Source organism: Diabrotica virgifera, chromosome 6 (assembly GCF_917563875.1).
Source record: "Diabrotica virgifera virgifera chromosome 6, PGI_DIABVI_V3a".
Lineage (NCBI taxonomy): Eukaryota > Metazoa > Arthropoda > Insecta > Coleoptera > Chrysomelidae > Diabrotica > Diabrotica virgifera.
Window position 1 is genome coordinate 182,067,342 of NC_065448.1, and position 22,439 is coordinate 182,089,780.

A 22,439-nucleotide genomic window follows, 5' to 3' on the forward strand; every position below is an offset into this window, starting at 1 on the left:
CCGTACCTACCATGCCAATGGCAGCCATTAGTTGTCGAAACATTAGCTAAATAAAAAAAAATATAATTAAACAATTTAAAAAAAATTCAATAACATATTTTTTTGTTATTTTATTCACTTTGGCGGAACATTAAACACAAACATTCCTTAACTGTGTCGTTAGCTTTGTACGTTGTCAAAATTAATCGTAAAATAACATTTTACCACGAAATTTCAAACTCCAATATAAAATTAGTTGTGAAAACAACTGTTTGTATTCTATAAAAAATTTCAAAATTCCAAAATTCGACAAAATAACAGCAAAAAAATTATCAAACTGTCAGCCACAAAAGTAAACAAACCAAAACGTCAGAAATTGTACTTAAAATATGTGAAAATATCCCCAATCGTCTTTTTGTACCTATCTATTTTCAATGTACTGAGTATAGATCGATCATAAAAATAACATATGTGTTTTTACTTAATAACAGGCGGCAGCTGGTTTGTCATTAGTTTCATGTGTGGATGAGAATGATGCTAGATAAAAAGTATGTGTTTTATCTTGCCAGGTATTATTGACGCTCGAGTAAAGACTCGTGGACTCAAGTGTACATAACAGAACGTAATAAGACTAGGTTATACAACACCTTCCCAGAATTTCTTTTTTAATCTTTTTTGAGAACGATTTCCGTAGTGGAAATCAAAACGTCAAACATTAGTTTAATTTTCATTACACAAATATGTAATTGTGGCTTAAACCTATATAAACATAATCAAGTTTTCTTTATGGGTATGCTGTATATAGATAGGGTGAAAATAATTAGCTTAACAATTAATTTTTTTGATCCTAACATTTGCTTCTTTTGGAATATGTTTTTTAACCAATATCTAGGGTGTTTCTCTAATAAAACAATATGAAAAATAATTTTAAGAAACGCTTTTATTTAGTTATGAGTGACTAAAATTTAAAATATAAAAAAATCAACCAAAAAGCAAAAAAATTAAAAAAATCAAACTCGACGGATTATTCGAAAAAAACTTTCGTTAAAAAAATGAAAAAATCGAACACATCCTTTATAGAAAAACGTGGGGCGAAAACCATTTATTCGATGAAGACGCGCCCCACGCTTTTCTTTAACGAATGTGTGAGATTTTTTCATTTTTTTAACTAACTTTTTTTCGAATAATCCGTCGAGTCTGATTTTTTTATTTTTTGCTTTTTAGTTTATTTTTTTATATTTTAACTTTTAGTCACTCATAACTAAATAAAAGCGTTTCTTAATTTTTTTTTCATATTTCTTTATTTTTTACTTTTTAGTCTTACACTTTTCAGACATTAAAATATATTGTCATGTTTTAAAAAAAAGATGTAGGTATATGACAGATACCTTTTCTGCATTTATTTTAACTTTTGATACATACATTATACATTTTCTGTAATTTCTTCATACATTTCTTAAATCTAAATCATTATTTACGACTATTACAGTTTTCGCAGTATTTCCATCTCTTGTAATACTTTACTATTGCACGGTGTAGACGCTGTTAATTTCTCGCAATGCAGTCCTTCGATGCGCAATCCGTCTAAAGGTACGTATCCATACAAGGGTAAACCTCGCTCGGTGTAGTAGCTCCACTTAGTGGATACGTCGGTGATCGTCGCTTGGCGCGTACACTCTTCGTTTCAACCGGTTTGCGGTTTATATGTGTAAGGGAGCGGATGCTGTATCCATTTGAGCAGCTACACCGAGCGGGGTTCACCCTTGTATGGTTACGTACCTTAATGATAGCACGCGGCTCAATGAAACGTAAGCTGGACAGTCGAAGCCCACGACAATACTAAGGGCAGCATTCGTCCCTCTGCGGTACTATAACTTTTTTTCGCTGAAAACTGGATAGGAATCGGACAGAAACTGGATAAATTTAAAACTTTACTGTTTATATACAGAGTCGGTATTTTCTTATCGATAGTATGTGCCTTTAATAAGAGCAACAAAGAGACATGTATTTATTATACATTTAAAACGGGTTAGAAGATGTGGGACGGTCGAACGTGGCGGAACTGGGAAGGGTCACCAAAAAATTTCGGGTCGTAGGTAATGGCTTTGTCAGACAGTGTTGCCAAAGTTGGAAATTATCAAAAGAAAATATTAAAATAGAAAAATAATATATTTAAATTTTGTAAACAGATATAATAAACAAATTAGTTAAAAGAAAAAAACTTAAGTAAAAAAAATATTGTTTTCGCCAATTTTAAAAAATGTGAAAACGTTGAATTATATTTCAACGTTTATTTTTTTATTAGTTTTTTCTTTTAAATAATTTGGTTGGTACCTACACTATTTGTTAACAAAAATGAATATAATATGTTTTCTACTTTAATTATGCAAGTTTTTCTGTCCCAGAGACTTTGTAAACACAACTTTTCCGTCATAAGATCAGACAGAAGGACAAATGAGGTGTAAGAGTGAAAGCTCTTAACCCAAGGATGTTATTGAAGTGAGAAACTTGATCGCACAAGTACTATGTATTTTAAAGTCGCCAAAATAGTACAAGCGACATATTATTCGACGCGCCGTAGCAAGATGCTTCCGGTATTAGTCAAGTCAGTCCGTCCGACAAAAAAATAGAATGACAAATGATGTGTCGAATGAGAGCTTATAACCCAAAAATGGCATTAGAAGTAAGAAATTTGACCTCGGACTTCCATTTATAGAGTTACAACCGGGAGTACGGTTTTAATGACGCCAAATTAATATAAGCAATGTATTATTTAACACGCTTTAGCAAGACGAAAACAAATGTATTGTACTATTTCGGTGATTTTAAAACAGTACTTCCGGTTGCAACTGATACTATCTTTGGGTTATAAGATCTAATTTGATACCTTGTCTTCGTATTGCTAAAGCGTATCGAATAATATGTCGCTTGTACTATTTCGGCGGCTTTAAAACACTACTTCCAGTTTCAACTCTGCAACCGGAAGTGTGAAGTCCAATTTCTCAGCTTTAATACCATCCTTAATTTGACACCTCATACTTACTACGTACTACGTGGCGTTACAACCCTTCGTGCGTTTTAGCCCACTCGACAGCATGCCTTCACTCTTCTCTGTCTTAGAAAATCTCTGTCCAGTTCTCTACGCCCGTAGCTTTCAGGTCTCCTGCTATATTATCTTGCTACCGGAGTTGAGTGTTTTAATAATGTAGGAGTTATATTCGATAGACAGACGGATGAACAGACTTGCACAAAGCCGGAAAAGTATAATGGTTTTCGTCTTGCTAAAGCGCGTCCAATAATAAGTCGTTTATAATATTTATTGGGCGACTTTAAAATAGTACTTCAAGTTTCAACTCTAAAACTGGAAGTGCAAGGTCAAATTTCTCACCTTAATAAGATCGTTGGGTAATGAACTTTCATTCGACAGCTCATTTGTCCTGTCTTATCTAATGACGGAAAAGTTGTGTTTACAAAGTCTCTGAGAGAGAGACAGACATGCGTAATTATCCATCAAAGTAGAAAAGAAAAATAATACAGTGATGAGCGCGCTAATAACCGGCAAAATAACGCAAAAGATGGAAAACTTAATACGTTGTGTAATAAAAAGGGATGAAACTAGTAGATGTGTAAAATTATCGATAGGAACCTATAAGTTTACATTACATCAGATACCTACATAGTTTCCCTCCTTTAGACGTCTGTGACAGAAAACATTTAGAATTTTATAAAATTCTCCTGTCACGGTTAGATTTGTTATACTCCTCAGATATGTCTAAAGGTGCGAAACTATGTAATGTTGTGTAAATTTATAGGTTCCTATCGATAATTTTACATCTCTATTAGTTTCATCTTTTTTTATTATCACAACGTATTATGCTTTCCATCTTTTGTGTTATTTTGCCGGTTCTTAATAGCGCACTCATTACTGTACCTATATTATTTTTTGTGAACAAATAAGTACATCTACTAAACAAATTATTTAAAAGAAAAATATAAGTAAAAAAATAAACGTTGAATTATAATTCAACGTTTTCACATTTTTTTTTAAAATGGGTGAAAACAATATTTTGTTATTTTTAAATAATTTGTTTATTATATCTGTTTACAAAAAGTTAACTATATTATTTTTTCTACTTTAATATTTTCTTGTGATAATTTCCAAATTCGGCAACGCTGTCTGACAAAGCCATACCTACAACGCGAAATTTTTTGGTGACCCTTCCTACTTCGGCCGCCCAATATTTTCTAACCCGTTTTAAATGTATAATAAATGCATGTCTCTTTGTTGCTCTTATTAAAGGCCCATACCATCGATAAGAAAATACCGACTCTGTATGAAGCATACGTAAACAAATAACGTAAAAAGTTAAATTATGTATAGTTCATATAATTGGCTACAATCTGTAAAAGTTTCAAGTTTCTACATTGTAAAAAACAAGAGAATTTAGGCATTTTCCATTAAATTTTTTTTTATTTAAACAATTCATAACCACAAAAAAATTTTTTTTGATCTGCTATTCGTGTATTGTTCCCGCGAATTCATATGTCTGCAAAATTTCATGCATTTCCATTAAAGAAAAGGCAGTAAAATGAACCCCTAAAGATTTAACGCAAACGATTGAACTAAATAAAAGCGTATAAAAAATAAATATATCAGAAGAAAAAAAGGTATAAGAAAAATATTTTTACAATAAAGAAGAACAAAGGACAACCAGAAAAAACCATATCATTAGTCGTAAAAACTTCTTAATATATTTGGATGTATATAAATGAATACAAAAAAGAGCAACGTAAAATATTTTACTGCCTTATTATATGGTAAAACTTAGAGTATGAAACGTAAGGAATAGGTGCTTAGACTAACCTTAAAAGCAATATAATGTTCTCGGTAACGGCGCCCCATGTTGGAAAAATGTTATGATTTATTGCGGCGCTTAAATATAAAAATATACATTTTTATTGCTCTGAAAAAAAGTCGTTCCTTTTGGAGTATCAGGAAAACAATAAAAATGCTGATTTCGCATCGGAAATAAAATTAATCTGAACTCAGATTCTTCGACATAAAATTCTCTCGGGAGAGAGTTATTTTACACGGAAAAGAAACTTTTCCTTCGCCTGATCCCTCAAATATTTTGAAACGTTTTAAAATTTTAACTTAATTAGGATTTTTACGGCTTGGTGTTCGACGAAGAGATTTAGAAAATCAATTAATATTAATAAGAAAAAGTAATTTAAACGGCAAATAATCCCAGATTAAAATAAAAGTATACCTTTATTACTAATAAAACAACAGGCCTTTGAACAATTATTATAAACATCTGAATTGCACCCTTGTAAAACGCTTTATTTTAAATGTGCGATTTTAAGTATTAAAGATAAAATGTTTATCGAAAAATAAAGTCCTAAAAACTTTTAAAATGTATTACAAATTATGTTCACTACAGCTGTTCCGGCACATTGCCTTTCTCAAATGATGAATTTTTACTATGCGTTACCACTTTATAGTCTTTAATCGAATAAATCGAGATAGAGGTTTTGTCTCCATTTGGTCATTTATAATTATATCTGGATTTTTTAGTTTAATAATTTTCAGTAATTCCAAAAGATAACTTAAGGACTTTATTTTAAATAAGGAGAACTTAAAATTGGTCATTAAAAGAATGTTTATCATCTAGAAGGTGATAAGCGTACACCGAGAGAAAAAAATTCTTGACATAAAGAAACTTTATTAATATTTAAGAAAGATCGACTTGGCATATTGCCTAAGAAATATATCTTTGTATGTAAGATATAATTTTCTAAAATATTTCAAATAAATTCTACTATAGCCAAAGAAATATACCTTAAACATGATTGAACTATCACTTTCTGGCAAATTTCAAACCTATTTATCAGAAAGAAATTACACTTGATGTTAATTAATTTTATTAGTCATAAAAATATATTTTTTACATATTAGAAAACTATTCTTTCTGAGCAATAATATTTCTTAGTAAGGATTATTATTATTTTACTATTAATAATTAATTTATTTAATGTTAAGAAATATATTTCGCAGAGATAAACGTATATTTAGAGTTAAGTTAATATTCCTTGAAAATAAAGTGATATTACATACGGCGAAATAAATCATTGTGTTAAGGTAAAATCATTATTTATTAATAAAACAAGATATAAAACGTTATTATTACATACAAATATTTTCTCCACTCTTAAACCACTGGCTTCTACTATCTTCTACACAACAATAAAAGGATGGAGAGGCAAATCCAACTTCCTCAAATGTTCCTTCTTTTGTTAATAGCACTTTGTATATCAGCAATTCACTAAAACAAAATCGTTATGTAGAAAGAGTAAACTTACTTTAATAAAAATTTTTTTATAATGATATAGATATGTATGTTGAGAAATTTAGGAAATCCAAAAAAAAACAAATACACGGCCCCACATAAGAACTATTAATACTAATAATAATCAATCACATTTAGTTTAAACATGGCATTATTTAACCTACACATTTTTGTTTATTTTTTTCTTTTTGTTAATGAAATATTAATTATTTATCTGTATAGTATTAAGTCACACAATAAACATTGTTTAGCTAAAAGAAGAGGGAAAATACAACCAATGTAAAACATTGAAGCAGACATAATAAAATGTAATTTTCTTAATTTTTATAATCAGAAAGAGACAGCATACCTAATCATTAAGAAATTTTATTACGGGAAAGTATTATTAGGTTACATCTAAGTCATTTAATACATATTAACTAATTCACGGTTTTCGGCAATAACATTTCTTAACCATAAACATATATTTCTTTTAGACTAACTGATTTCTTTATCTCAAATCAATTAACAGAACAAATCCTCAGCGTTGCACCCGCCATGTTTGATATAGCGTTGTATTGTATATTTTTATAGAAGACGATACATTGAAGAAACCTATTATAGTTGATACATAAGTATACACATTTTTAAAATGGTACTTACCTACATGTATGAAGTTCTACCATTTCTGGAAGGCCCAGCAGTTGGTTAATAACTCCTTTCTTAATATTGTTCTGAAGCTATACATTATATCATTCTGTCCCAGCTTTAAATTGTGGCATATTTCCCAGTTAGAATAATAAGCTCCTTTATTTCAGAGTCGTCCATCATTATACCTAAAAAAACATATAAAGATACTATTTTGTTTCTTTTTTAACCATTCGGATACGCAACAATATTATTATTACATCTTAAATTACTCAATTTACTTTTATTTAATACCTATATATGTACGTACCTTCAAAATATCCGTTAATTTTTAAAGTACACCAATAAATCCAACATCCATCTATATGAACATGAACATATCACGCCATCTTGACAAACACTGACGACTAAATCATAAATAGTTAATCTGCGCAATTCTTTTGTGGAAGAAAATCTCTTTGCAAGTAACATTTCGGCATTAATGACAAAGTTTTTATTTTATAACCACAGTTACTACAGAGGGTATTTCTGAAGAATTATTTCTTGTGGTTTAAAATATTTATTTGATTACAAGAAAATTTCTTGTTCACAAATATAAATATGAATTAACTTAACATTATATTTGTTATACTGCAAAATATTTGTAGTTTTCAATTTAAGAAATAAAAACTTTAGGATAAGAAAATTAAATGTAACCATTAATGCATTTCTTAGTAGTGAAGAAATTATCTGTAAGAAATTATTGAGTTGTGTTTAAAAAACTCGTTTCTTTATATGTGAACCGGTATGTTTAAGTTAATAGGATATGTTAACTTTTAAGAAATATTGCTCAAAGAAATCGGTGTTTTAGGAGAAAAGAAATTGTTCTCTCGGTGTATGTAGAATATGTTTTTATATTTTTGAAAACACTCTATTGTTTTGCTATACGTTTGTTAAAGGCTCTACCGGTTCGGCCAATGTAAGTTTTTGGGCAATCCCCACATTTATTTATTCATTAAGCATCGCAATCCCTAGGGATTTTAGCTAACGCCATGTCGTTTAAAATCCCATTCTCGGGTGAGGTGGATTAGTCCTTTGTCAGTTTATAGCCTGCTGTGTGTCTTTGCTGTTCTCGTGATTTTTTTCAATTACTTCCTGTCCTTGCACTGTACTTTCCAGTCTTTCGCATTCATTGCTCTTATGTCTTCTTCTACATCATCCAGCCACCTTCTTATGGGTCTTCCTCTACACCTGGGCCATAGTGGTATCTAGTTAGTTATCCTTCTCAACATATCTCATTGTGGACGTCTTTGTATATGTCCTATCCATTCTAAGCGAAGCGATTTTATGTATCTGACTATGTTTTTTTCTTTAATTCTTCTTCAATTTCGGCATTTGTTTTTATTTGTATTTCTCCCTCTCTTGTTACATTGTGGCCCAGTATTGTTCTCATTATTCTTCTTTCAAATTTCAGAAGACTGTCTTCTTTTTTCCTGTTAATCGTTGTTGTTTCCATACCATATGTAACAACAGGTCTTATTAAGGTCTTATATATGTGCATCTTGGTTCTCTTGCTAAGAGTCTTGCTTCTCAGCAGATTTCTATTCATTCCATATTATGCTTCTTTGCTTTTCAGAATTCTTCCCTCTGTTCTCTCTTTTCCAGTTTTCCCTATTGTTGCTCCCAGGTAGCTAAAGGTGGATACAGTTTCAAACTGTTTCAAATTTATGGTTCTGTGTTATTAGATATTTCTGATTTGTTGTGTCGTCCTTCCCTAGCGTCATGTATTTTGATTTGTGCTAGTTTATCTATCTGCCGTGCTAGGCCCAAAGGCGGTAACTAACATTTGAAAAAATGGTGGCAAAATCGATTTCAAAATTAAATGCTACAATTTTGGCCCTTTAGGGATTTATGGACTAGCTAATAGATTTAATGCATGGATATATGCCCCAGTTTATTAAGGGAACCATTAATTATATTTTAAAACAAAGTTTTATATAAAAAGAGGTAGATACCGCTAAAACGATTTATCAAAACTTACTATAATACTAAGCCTATTAGCGGTATGTGGTTTACAGTTGTGATTGATATGAAATAAAAAGCTTTTCTGTATATTAAAGTTTATTAAATTGAAAGAATTAAAGTATTATTAAATGTTATTATTTTGTTGAGCCACGATATGACAACAACAAATTGACAATATTTAGTTGTCGTTATATCTGTTTTCTTTCAAGAGTCAATAAATACATATTGGTTCATTAATAATAATGTTCCATTTGTGATTCAATATAGACAATTAAATAGACAACCGAACAACATACCTTGTGTCTGGTACATACCGAAAAAACTATTTAGTATTACAATGGTATTACCTCATAATTACCATTATTTATAAAATCTTTTATAGTGCGTCTAATAATTTAGGCGAAACTGTACTTATACTAGGAAAAAACAGAATCCCTTCAGATTGTTATCTGCTGATGTTAAGCGTTTTAAAGAATTCTTGAACTGTGAATGTGATTGTAAACCATACTTTTCACTTTCTATTTTCAGCTATTTATATTCTTAGCGACAAAGGTTCGCTATTTATTTATGACATGTTATTATAGAGCTTTAACATTTTTATGATAGCCGACACCTACCCTAATATTATTATGCATTGTTATATTATTGGGTATTTCACAATATCATATTGGGTATTAAAATACCATTACTTAATGTAATTAGGGCAAATTTTAACATTTTATTAGTTATATTGTACAAACTAGTTATATGTTATGATTAAAATATGATCACATTGTCTTTTACCTATTTATAATAGCATTGTATAACTAGGCTTAGCATTGTATAGCATTGTATAACGGTATCCCGAATGAAGTACGTGCCTCCTAGTGGCGGGATACGGGCAACAATACATTGGCTTATAGGACAGTCCTTACAGTAGGGATCCTGGCCTATACAGAAAAATGCAGGCGGGTGTGGGGTAATACTGCACTTTGGTTGCATTGGTGGTGTATTGGCTAAACGTGCAGGACAGGGCAGGGTATGGTGCTGATAGAAAAGGCATTCAGGCATCAAATATCCAAAAATCTTTTCAGGCCATAATAATGAAAAGACCTTCTCCAAACGAAATAAAAACTTATACTGAAATGATGGCATCTCCTGAGGTAAAATGTTCCGGAAGTAAAATGAGCCTCCATTCGGATCTCCGGGTGAGGACTATCTCAGGGGGAACACCATTGCAGGTTAGAAAAATCAGGATAGGGTCTTGGAATCTTGGTAGTCTTACAGGTAAGAGTCTGGAGTTAGTGGATGCGCTCAAACGAAGAAGAGTTCAAATTGCTTGTATTCAGGAAACTAGGTGGAAAGGACAAAGGGCGAAAGAACTAGGTGATGGATATAAATTGTGGTATGTAGGGAGTAGTAACACTAGAAATGGAGTTGGTATAATTGCTGATAGTGAAATAAAAGATAACGTAGTAGAAGTTGTAAGAACGAGTGATAGAATGATGTCAGTGAAATTTGTAATTGATAAAGAGGTATTGAATGTTGTGTGTGTGTATGCTTCTCAAACAGGTCTGGGTGAGAATGAAAGAAGAGCTTTCTATGATCAATTAGGAGACGTACTGAGTGATATTCCAGCGGAGGAGAAAGTTATAATAGGAGGTGATTTCAATGCATATGTGGGCCAAGCCAAGACAGGATATGAAACAATACATGGGGGATTAGGCTTTGGAACTAGAAATGAAGCTGGAGATGACATGATACAATTAGCAACAGCATTGGATATGGCGATTGTTAACACATTCTTTAAAAAGAGAGAAACTCAACTTATTACCTACAAAAGTGGACAATATCAATCCCAAATAGACTAGTTCATGTAAAGGAAAGAAGACATACGTGAATGCAAGGACTGCAAGGTAATAGTTAGTGAGACAGTAAGCCAACAACATAAGCTGCTTGTTCTGGACATCGAAGTAAAAAGCGATATTAAACAAAAATATCGTAGAGGACCACAAAAAATCAAGTGGTGGATGCTAAAAAAGATGAGAAGGAAGGTCTATTCAGGGAAAGAATAGTAGGAAAAATATGTTGGAACATGAAAGGAAGCCCTAATACAATTTGGGGAAGAATGGCCAATATTATTAGAGAGACGGCTATTGAAATACTTGGGAAAACGTCAGGAAAGAAGTTTGAGGATAAAGAGACTTGGTGGTGGTCAAATGAAGTACAAGGAAAAATAAAAGAGAAGAGAAAATTATATAAAAAGTGGCAAGAAACCAGATCGGACATAGATCTTCAAAACTATATGGTCGCCAAAAAGGAAGCGAAAGTAGCAGTAGCAAAAGCTAAAGCAGAAGCGTATTCAAACCTATACGATCAACTTGATACCAGGGAAGGCGAAACGAAGATATATAAAATAGCCAAACAGAGAGCAAAGAAAGCAAAAGACTTTAATCAGATTAGATGTATCCGAGATGAAAATAATAAAATACTAGTTCACGAAAGGGATGTCAAAAAGAGATGGAGAAAATACTTTGACAGCTTATTAAATGAAGAATTTGACAGACAGCCTGTAGAGTCAACGGAGACAGTAGCAGCAATGGTCACCAAAATAACCAACGAGGAAGTGGCTCAAGCGCTTCAAAAAATAAAGAAAGGAAAAGCGGTAGGACCAGATGATATTCCTGGGGAAGTATGGAGAGCATTGGGAGAGACAGGAGCAAGGTGGCTAGCAGGTCTATTTAATAGAATTATGGAAGTTGGACAAATGCCAGACGAATGGAGAAGCAGTATACTGGTACCTGTTTACAAAAACAAGGGAGATATACAACAATGTACAAACTACAGGGCTATAAAACTGCTTAGCCACACCATGAAAATATGGGAAAGAGTAATTGGTAGACGGATACGTGAAGAGACCGAAATATCCGAGAATCAATTTGGCTTTATGCAGGGTAGATCAACAACAGATGCAATTTTCATTATAAGGCATTTGATCGAAAAATACAGGAGTAAAGAAACAAACGCTCATATGGTATTCATTGATCTTGAGAAAGCATATGATAGAGTTCCTCGAGAGATTCTGTGGTGGGCACTCAATAAGAAAGGAGTCCCTGGTGAATATGTAAAGATTGTGAGGGATATGTATGAGGGAGTAACGACTAGTGTTAGGACAGGTGTGGGAGAGACTGATAAATTTCATGTTAAAGTAGGATTGCATCAAGGTTCTGTGCTTAGTCCGTATTTATTCTCATTAGTTTTGGACCAGGTAACAGCGAAAATACAGGGTAACATTCCATGGTGCTTAATGTATGCTGATGATGTCGTGTTAGTAGGAAATAGTGAAAGAGACTTAGAACAAAAACTGGAACAGTGGAGACAAGCTCTGGAGGAAAAAGGTTTAAAACTTAGTAGGACAAAAACAGAGTATTTGGAATGTTCATTTAAAGATGGAGCTACTACAAATAAAATGGTATCTTTGGATGGTGAAATGATTGTAAAAAGCAATAGTTTTAAGTACCTAGGATCGGTATTACAGAGCAATGGAGAAATAGATGGAGATGCATGCAGTAGAATTAGGGCTGGATAGATGAAGTGGAAAGAAGCGAGTGGTGTGTTGTGTGACAGAAAAATTCCAATGAAGCTGAAGGGAAAATTCTATAAAACAGCCATAAGACCAGCTATGATGTACGGAACTGAATGTTGGGCAGTGAAAAAGAAAGAGGAACAGCGAATGCATGTGGCGGAAATGAGAATGCTTAGATGGATGAGTGGAGTGACAAAGAAGGATAAAATTAGAAATGAGTATATTAGGGGAAGTCTAGGTGTGGCACCAATTGATACCAAAATGAGAGAGCATAGGTTAAGATGGTTTGGTCATGTTCAACGTCGAGACGTTAACCACCCAATACGAAGAATAGCTGAAGTGCAGATTCCTGGAAGGAGTAGGAGAGGAAGACCAAAGAAGACCTGGGGGGAGACGATAAGGCAGGACATGTTGGTAAAGGGGATTAACATTGACATGGCCCAAGATAGAATTGTGTGGAGAAATGCAATTAGGGAAGCCGACCCCGCATAGGGATAAGGCAAAGAGAATGATGATTGTATAACTAGACTACTAGATATTGTCTAGTTAAACAATGATAATAGCTTGTATTTAAACAAAAAAAAAATACAATCAATGGAACTGCTAATCCCATGTACGACCAACAATGGGTTAATTACAGAAAACTTTAAGTATGAAACAAACCTTGCGCCTGTATAGGCTGAACATAATTTTTTCTCACCTCTTGTAATTACATTACAATAAATTGTCCTCTTTCTATAATATTGTCTTCAGTGGTTTCACCTAGTGTTTCACAACTCTTACTCGACTCTACTTGATTTTCTAAAAAAACAAAATATTTTAAGTCTCTTTTTCTAAAAATGCTTGTGGACAGCGTGTGGATATATTATTAAGTTTATAAAACCTAACAAAAAAAGGAATATTTTTAAATGTGAAAATCTCTTACTGCCTAATTCAAGATATAAATCATCCACTTGGAGCAGAGTCATATTGTTTAGGACAACATAATTGGTTAATCCTTGAAACACTATAAACACAAATGAAAATGCATTTCAATAGATATAATAATCTCGAAAAGTTCTCATCATCCTCGCTAATTATTTCTTTTACTAACACAACTGTTTTAACTAACACAATAATTTAACTTTGTAAAGTTAGGCCGAATTTACTTCGTAATACTAAGGCGATTTGGCGGTTTGTAAATGTAGGCGTAGCATTCTTTAAAGTAGATTAGCGGTAATTGCAATATGCTAAGGTATATGGAAGGCAACTGTAGCAGATACCGTCAAAACGCCATAGTATTTAACATTTACCGCCAAATGGCTTAGTATTTTAACTGAAAAGTGTAGATACCGCTAACAAAATTGCAATTTTATTTAAAATATAATGCTTCTACAACTCCAAAGACTTTATAAATATATACTAAATACACTATTCTACCTAAAAATACAAAAATCTCATTTTCGATAAAAAATCAGTTACCGCCTTTGGGCTTAGCACGGCAGTTATTCTCTTTGCTTCCTAATCTAATTTTTCAACGGCTTTTATAAGTGTCATCTTCGTCTTCGTTATTGTGACTAGATCGTCTGCATATGCTACTAGTTGAAGTTGATCTGGAATAATGTTTTAACTTGCAAAGTTTGTCCTCCATATTATTACTTCCAACATCAGGTTAAATAGTGTCGGTGAGATAGAGTCACCTTGTTTCACGCCTTTGTTTATATTTATTTCGTTAGAAGTTGTTCCGTTGAAGCTGATCTTTGCTGTGGTGTTCTTTAGGCTCACTGTTAGCATAATATGTCTTAATTTTTCTGGGTTTCCAAGGTTCTCTAGCTCCTTCATCATTTTCAGCCGGTTAATTGTGTCAAAAGTGCTTTTGAAATCAATGAATATTAGGTGTATTTCTCTGTTGTATTCTCTAGATTTTTGGATTACTTGATCCACTGTATGTATGGAGTTAATTGTCGATCTTCCCGGTCTGAACCCGTTTAGGTATTCTCCTAATATGCGTTCAGCGCATACTATAAGTCTCATAAATTACTTTTAATGGGAAATAAGCCACAATTTTACCAAAAACATGATTTTATTAACGTTTCGACGCCCAAGTCGAGTGTCTTTGTCAAAATAATTTATTATTTTGTATTTTGACAACGACACCCGACTTGGGCATCGAAACGTTAATAAAATTAATGAAATCATTTTTTTTTTGGTAAAATTGTTGCTTATTTCCCATTAAAAGTAATTGATTATAAAAATGCCACCAGAAAATAGCTTCAGAACAACTTTAACTCTCATGTTTATGATGTTTGCTAGAATTTTATATGCGGTGTTCAATAAAGTTATTGCTCTGTAATTCTCGCACTCTTCCCGATCTCCTTTTTTATAATATAGGTACTATTATACCTCTGTTCCACTCATCTGGTATTCTGTTTTGTGTTCGTATTTGTTGTATTAGCTGGATTATTTCTTTATGTAATTCTCTTCCCCCGTATTTTAATAATTTCACTGCTGTTTCATCTGCTCCTGCTGCTTTTCCGTTTCGGAAGTTTTAAATTTCTTTTAGTACTTCTTCTTCTGTGGGAATTTCTACTTTGTCATTACTTCATTACCTTGTATTATTGGTCTTACTTCTTCATCGCGGTGTGCTTCCTCCGTAGTGAATAGCATTGTTTAATAATATTCTTCCCATATTCTGCTGATATGTTTGTCACCACATATTAAGTCACCACATATTAAGTCTGTAATCCCACAGTATGTGTGCTTTTTTCTTTTGATTTTCTTAGATAATATATTATTTTCTTAAGTAGTTGTTTGTTGTGACACTTGGTGTTATTTTTTTCGTTTTTATGTAATGGGCCATTTTCTTTAAAATATGATAGAACAGAAATATACTTTACTGTCATGGAAAATTTTTATAATTTTATAGACAAATCTTACACAGATTTATAAATAAAAACAATAATAAACACAATTTACTAAAATTATATAAATCGTCAATATAAATAAAAAATAATGAAGTAAAAAAAACAATAACAATCTATTGCAAAATTAAAAAAAAAATGCAAATTGCATAATCCACCTTAATGAAATTAATAAGTTAAGTAAAGCTGCTGCATATGACACTCAAATACAGGGTGTCCCAGACTAATTTAGCCAGGCTATATCTCTTAAACGAATAGAGATTTTCAAATGGGACAAAAACAGATCTATTCTATTTGTAATAAACTGTATATGGCGTAGAAAAAATCATCTCCTAAATATTCATCCCTTAGTTACAACCCCTAACTTTAATTTTTTAATAGCACCCTGTACATTTTTTATAGTTTTGGATGTGGTCTTTGATCGTCTATTCAACACATTTTTCAAAAATAAAATAGGTTAGTAAATAATCAAGAAAATATCAGTTTATTTTTGTTAATAATTATGTGGCCCAGACTAATTTTTCCAGGCTATATTTCTTAAACGAATAAAGATTTTCGAATGGGACAAAAACTGATCTATTCCATTTGTAATACACTTTAATATGGTGTAGAAAAAAAAATCATCCCCTACATATTCATCCCCTAGTTACAGGGTGCTATTAAAAAAATTAAAGTTAGGGGTTGTAACTAAGGGATGAATATTTAGGGGATGATTTTTTCTAAGCAATATTAAAGTGTATTACAAATGGAATAGATTAGTTTTTGTCCCATTCGAAAATCTTTATTCGTTTAAGAAATATAGCCTGGATAAATTAGTCTGGGACACATAATTATCAAAAATAAACTGATATTTTTCTTGATTACGTACTAACCGATTTTATTTTTAAAAAATGTGTTGAATAGACGATTGAAGACCACATCCAAAAATATAAAAAAATGTACAGGGTGCTATTAAAAAAATTAAAGTTAGGGGTTGTAACTAAGGTATGAATATTTAGGTGATGATTTTTTCTACGCCATATTACAGTGTATTACAAATGGAATAGATTAGTTTTTGTCCCATTCGAAAATCTCTATTCGTTTAAGAGATATAGCCTGGCTAAATTAGTCTGGGACACTCTGTATAGATTAAAAATTCCATTTATACATAAGAATACTGTAATTTCTTAGTTATTGGCTAAGAAACTCTGCTACTGAATAATATGGTCTTTTAACTAGATAGGCTTTTGTCATTTTACAGAACTTGGGGAAAGATGTGGGAGATTTAAGTTGTAGAAGCAGATAATTGTATAGTTTTTTTGCGGAATACAGTATAGATTCCTTTATTATTTCAGTGGATCGGATCGGTAAATAGATGTCAAAGGTAGAATTTCTGGTGGAATAGTCACGACTAGGTCTTGCTGGAAAGACATATTATAGATGTTTACGAATTAAGCGAACAGTTTATAAAATATATAAAGAAGGTAGTGTTAAAATCCTGTGATCCTTGAAGTAGCTTCTGCAATGTGTGGTTCTTCTGAGGTCAAACAGATGTCTTTTTTGCAATTTTTGCCATTTTTGTAATTTAAAAATAATGTCGGATTGGGCAGCTGTACCAAAACCCCAAAAAGGAAGACCATATCGAAGATACGACTCGAACAAAGAAGAATATTATGTTATTTTGGAAGAGGCTAAATTGATTTTCTTCGAAACAGATCTTATTGGATAGCAAGCTGAGGATAGTTTCTTGCTCATATCGATATGAAGGGACCATTTAAGGTTGCTATATAAAAAAATACCAAGAAATTTTACAGAATCAATGATACTGATCTGGCGGTTATTAAGAGGTAAATGGTTGAAGAGCTCCTTTATAGGATAATGCTACTGTTTTATCTACGTTAACAGAGAGTAAATTAGAGTCGGACCAGGTTTTTATTGTGAGTAGATCAGAAATTATAGTAGAATGAAGGGTTGTGATATTTGAGTTGTTCCAAATGATACTGGTATCATCAGCAAGAAGACAAATTTTTCCATCGATTTTTAAACTAGTGATGTCATTAATAAAAATAAAGAGAAGTAGAGGACCCAATACTGAACCTTGTATAAACCCCACATACAATATTCATACAAATACATATTCATACATATATAAATCTTGCCTCTATATTTATTCGAACAGAAGGTACTGGGTTTTTTCTATGGTGGCGAAAAGACTTATTTCAGGGCATTCTTACGCAGGTTCTGGTTTAAAATTTTGTTTCTTGTTTGCTCGTTGTGTTCATTGTTTACTGCTGTTTGCTTAGTTATATGCAATTCTGTCTCGAAGCAATTTTTGAAATGAAAACTTCTTTAGGGACGTTGTGCGATTTTTGGATAGGGGAAAAAGCATTGTATTCGCGACCGTCATCGCGACTGTCATGGCGACCGTCATCACTTATGCTGTATATTATTTGTATGTATATATAAATTGTGTAAAAGTATTTAAATTTAAAATAAATTTTAAACCTATTTTAGGATGGGGAAAAAGGATTTAGTTCGCGACCGTCATCTCTTCGGCGAAATAAATTTTGTACGTATCTATATTATGTGTATGTATACATAAATTGTAAAATTTACAATAAATTTAAAACCTATGTTTGGATGGGGAAAAAGGATTTATTTCGCGACCATCTCTTCGACGAAATAAATTGTGTACGTATATTTTTATTGAAGTGAAAACTTCGTTAGGGATGTTGTGCACTTTTTGGATGGGAAAATGTATTAAATTGGTGACCGTCATCGCGACCGTCATCGCTTCGAAGAAATACATTTTTAAAGTGAAAACTTCTTGAGGGACGTTGTGAGCTTTTTGGATGGGGAAAAAGTATTAAATTAGCGACCGCCATCGCTTCGACGAAATAAATTTTTGAAGTAAAAATTTCTTTACGGACGTTGTGCACTTTTTAGATGGGGAAAAAGTATTGAATTAGCGACTGTCATCGCGATCGTCATCGCTTCGGAGAAATAAATTTTTGAAGTGAAAACTTCTTTAGGGACGTTGTGCACTTTTTGGATGGGGAAAAATTATTAAATTCGCGACCATCATCACTTCGACGAAATAAATATTTGAAGTGAAAGCTTCTTGCGGGAAGGTGTGCACTTTTTGGATGGGGAAAAAGTATTAAATTAGCAACCGTCATCGCTTCGACGAAATAAATTTTTAAATTAAAAATTTCTTTAGGGATGTTGTGCACTTTTTGGATGGGAAAAAGTATTAAATTAGCGACCGTCATCGCTTCGACGAAATAAATTTTTAAATTAAAAATTTCTTTAGGGACGTTGTGCACTTTTTGGATTGGAAAAAGTATTAAATTATCGACCGTTATCGCGACCATCATCCCTTAGACGAAATAAATATTAGAAGTGAAAACTTCTTGAGGGACGTTGTGCACTTTTTGGATGGGGAAAAAGTATTGAATTTGCGACCGTTATCACTTCGCTAAAATAAATTTTGTACGTATATAAATTACGTGTATGTATACATAATAAATAGCATAGGGCAATAGCAATACATTTTTATTCTCTTAATATTTTTAACTAAAAATATTAAGAGAATAAAAATTTTTGATTCAAAAAGTATATAGAGTGGTGGATAATAAAATTTATCATATTAAATGAGCGCTGAAAGACGTATGTGGTACCCTCTGAGTAATACATATTCTTGGTGGCGAATTTAGATTTCTCGTCCCAAAAAGCCCAGCTTACCAAATTTCATGTTATTAGCTCATGCCTGGCAGGAAATATTCAAGAATAAACAAAATAAAAGTTTAACTTTGACACCCTGTATTTCAGGAATTATTAACTTTCGTACTAACGTAAGTTAGCTTAAATCGACCTATTTTAAGCTCAGGAATCTAAGGTTAAGCTATGACCGATTTTTTACCAAACACCCTGTATCTGTATTTAAAAGCTACTTCTCTTATACAGACCTCTCTAATCCAATAGAGTGTTAATGGATTTATAAAGTAATAACAAGAATGTTCACACAACCATATCGATTCATCTTTTGCTTTGGATCTAACTATTCAAGACATTTAAGAATCACATTGGTAAATTTTTATGGTTTTATGTTTTGATACTTATAATATGAATAGCTCTTTCCGCATGCTTTCCATTTTATACTTAGCTCATGAATTTTTGAGTGTATTACATCATTTCATTTGAATTCGCCAATTTCAATGCGTGGAAGTCACTTCAGTAACAGTAAAATAAGGATATAAATACCACGTTAGCTTTTTTAGAAAATCTGGCGAAGGAAAAGTCGTATATATAGATTTAAAATTGAGCCGCCTGTTTGTCTTTAGATATATTATTAAAAAGCCATGTATCTGTTTGTTCGAACAAAAGAAAAACTGAAAGTGAATATGTTACAAAGTACTTTGGGAATTTGGGTTAAACAAGAAAATATCAGCAATCAGTTATTTTTTAAGGATAATTTTCGTTTATGTAAGGCTTTTTCGGAGTTATATTTATTCTATCCACAGTTCTCTGCATTCTTATTTTTCTAGTTTAAGGTTTTTTTACCTACATATTTCCGATTCTTTACTAAAGAATATGGGTTTTTTACATATTTTCAAAACAGTAAATTAGCTGAAGTAAGCACCAATGATATCATTGGTAGTTATTTCCACCAGTAAAAATTTCAAAAATACACTCACATATTGGACGCTTTTATAAAACATGTCGATTTTTATAGGCCCGTAGTTGCCCGTAGGTTGAGCGAAAATAGCCACAAAATGTATTTTTAAATTGTTTTTAAGTGTATAACTTTTTTGAGATGACTGCAGTATAATACTTTTTATATCTCTTATACATTATTAAAAAAATATATTTAGAATTTTTTTCAGATTTGTTCGTAACGTGCACCTCCTTCAAATATCCAAAAAACCGATTTTTTAGGGGGTTTTCGTGATATTTTATCATTTTATGAACTTACAGACTTTAAATATATCAAATCAAGATTTTTCTTCAGGTCTTATATAATTTGCAGTCACTTAATTCTTTAGAATATTCAAAGCAAAGTTATATTGTTGCATTCCAACGTTGGTCTTTTTGTCCAGCAGTGTGGTATGCGAAACTCCATTTAAGTTTGGTAACTTTTGTTCCTATGTCCTCGACCTTTGTTTTTGATCTTACCCAGTCGGTCGATCCTCTTTTTATCTGACAGTCGTATACCTAACATTGCTCTTTCCATTGCTCTTTCTGTTGTGGCTAGTTTATTCATATTTGCCTTGGTTAGGGTCCAGGTTTGATATCCATATGTCAGGATAGAAAGGATGCACTTGTTGAACACTTTGCTCCTCAAGTATTGGGGTATTTTGCGGTTCTTAAGTATCCAACTAAGTTTTCCAAATTCTGCCCATGCTTTTCTTGCTCCCTTAGTAATTTCCGCACTTTGGTTCTCTTTGTCGAGTTCTAGGATTTGGCCTAGGTAGATATATTTATAGACTTTTTCTAACTCACTGCCATTTATAGTTATACGTCTGGGGTCATCTGTGGTTGTCATTATTTTTTTTTGTTATGTGTCATTTTTGGGCCGACGTATTGGGAGCTGCCTACGAGTTTCTTCATCATAATTTGCAGTTCCTCGAATGAGCTCGCTATAATTACAATGTCGTCAGCGAATCTGAGGTGGTTTAGCTTCTTGCCATTAACGTTAATGCCATAGTCTCATTATATCCCAGTTCATGTTCTTCAATTCCTCTGCTAGTTCGTAGAGTTTTTTGTCTTTTGCCATGGAACGGATGTTGTATGTTGCGATGTGGAGTTGTTTGTTGTTCTTCTTTTTCAATGTCGACTTGCCTTCACCAGAATCCTCGATGCAGACCGTCGTTTAGGTGTGGGACTGTGGACTAAACTTCCTACCCACCTGGGGTATCTTCCGTATCTCTGTTAAAACCGACATTTTTGATTTTTGGAAGTTTTGGCTTTAACCCACTACGCTTTTCAGATGGGTTGGTGGGTGGGGGATGTTAGGGAAGAAATTTGGAGTTTGTATATGATAATACTGGGGTTAGGGTCTGGTTTCCTTTAACCTTCGGATGACCAAGCGGGGGAAATTGTGACCCCAGCGTATGTTTTTCTTTAATAAATTGAAAAGAATTTTCAATTTTTACCTCATTATTTTTTTGTTTGACTTTAATATAATTTTAGATATCCTCATATTTTGAAATAAAAAAAATTCCCTATATTTTGCGAATAAAAAATATATTCTGAAGTTGATGTTTAGTAAAATACCGTCTATTATGTGTAATTCCAAGTAGTTTTACGCTAATGACGTCGACTTTGCAAAGTAACAAGACACTTACTCAAGATACACACTACACATGACACTAATACTCATGTTGTGACTGGCTGAATGACAAAGTCCATGCCATAAAAAAATAAATAAAAAAAAGCAAAACTTAATTTTTTTGTTAATTGTCATTTTTGATATTTTTGACCTGGGGTCATTTTTCCCCCCTTGGCCATCAGTGTAATAAAAAAAGGTTGGTCTTCGGAAGGTTAAATAGGAAGTGGACGAAAAACCAGGAGCTCGCGTGGGCAGGGATGCTAAATCCCTGAAGTAAGTCTACTCTCTATCGAGATCATAGAGGGGTACCTACCCGCTACCGCAAAAGTGAGAGTTCAGACTACCAAAATACACCCTCGAAAAAAGACATAAGTTTTCGAGAGGTTTGAAGGTGTTTCTTCAATTTTTGAATGTCCTACAGTACTCAGTTACTTTAAATTAGATTTGTGATATAAAAAAACATTGACTTGATCTATTTTGAACTCCAAAAGCCAGTTTTTATAACTTTTGAGGTTGGCGCATCTTACATAAAAATCAGAAAAAAATTATAAATATAGTTTCTGATAAAATACACAAAATAAAAAAATAGACCTGCAGCTATTTCAAAAAAAGTTATATCCATATTTCGAACAACACAAAAAATGCACTTTGAGGTTATATAGGTACACTCAACCTATGTGTCTATAAAATAGATACCTACACAT